Here is a 1361-nt window from a genome sequence, read left to right on the forward strand (position 1 = left end):
TCTCAGTTTGAACTGACCTTGTTATGAGACCTGCCAACTTTGATCTGTAGCTGCCCTGTTTACTCTGTCAGATGGTTTTTTATGGACTGCATTTCTTTTACAATGAGAAGAAGTAAACGGAGGAGAGAAGAAGGGGGCTCTTCCCCCCCCCCCCAGTCTCAAAACAATAGAAAATGGATGACTTTTATTCAATCCAAGTACCTATTACAAACCGATTTTCAGTGTTGGAAGATCAAAATGACTCACCTGATATTTCTGCTGCTTTGGCTAATTCAGGAGCTTTTTTTTTCTGTCCTGGAGGGTGTGGCATCTAATGCTGAGTCAACTAGAAGTCAGCTTGAATTGTTTAATGGGGCTGAAAAACTAGAAGCAGGCAAAGGAACCGACCGCTCACAATTGATACTTCTAGTTGCAAAAACAGTGGAGCACATCTTTAAATTACTTGAATGTCTGCACTCTAAAATGGACAATTTGAATAATCTGTTAAATAAAGACAAGAGGGAGGCAACTAATGCTCTCAGGAGTAGAGAACTTATGAGGTTAGACAATTTGTGTCCCTCAATGAAGTACATGTAGCTAGTGAAACCAAAGCTAGTGAAACCAAAGCTGCAATGGTGATACCCAGCTTGGATGTTATTAATGGGAAGTACCAATTAGTGTTGCAGCCCACCAAGATCAGCCTGACTGTGTGTAAATATAATGGTCATATCCCTTCTTGGTATACTAAATCAGCAGTGAAGAGCTATTTAAAGACCTTGATGGGGATCCAAACAAGAGTGATTAACCTAAAAGACTTAGAAATTTTAAGCAGTGTTAATCAGGCTCAGAGAGTTATATTGACTTTTGGCTCCCCCGAGATTCCTTCAATTTTGCTCCAGAGCAAGGATTCCCTGAAGTCAAAAGGAGTATTCCCTACCCATGTGTACCAGAATCATCATATATTCTAATAGCCAACAGAGGGCGCCGTGCGGATCCTTAGTCCCAGGAAAAGGAAGCTCCGTTTGGCTCAGGAGCTTTTCCTATATATTGAGTAGTCTGCCAGTGCCTGCAGAAAAATCTAAAAACTAGAAAAAACCCTCCAGGGATGCCTGAATTCCCCCAAAATCCCTTTGAAATGGCCTTTGCAGGGCTCTGCTTCAGACACCAACTGTGAGAGAGAGGTTAGAACGTTCAGGGCGGGGGGGGAGAGGCTTCTAACGGGCTCTGTGAGTCAAAGGGTGTGGGGGGAGGGCCCTTTTCCAGGCCTCCGTTGGCCTTTCAGGGAGGGAGGGAGCCTTGGGGCCTGGCCTGGGGAGTCCCTAGAGGTTTTGATTGGGGGAGAGGCCTCAGCTGGGTATAATGCCACAGAGTCCACCTTCCAA

This window comes from Gekko japonicus, unplaced genomic scaffold (genome assembly GCF_001447785.1).
Source record: "Gekko japonicus isolate JY-2015 unplaced genomic scaffold, Gekko_japonicus_V1.1 scaffold391, whole genome shotgun sequence".
NCBI lineage: Eukaryota > Metazoa > Chordata > Lepidosauria > Squamata > Gekkonidae > Gekko > Gekko japonicus.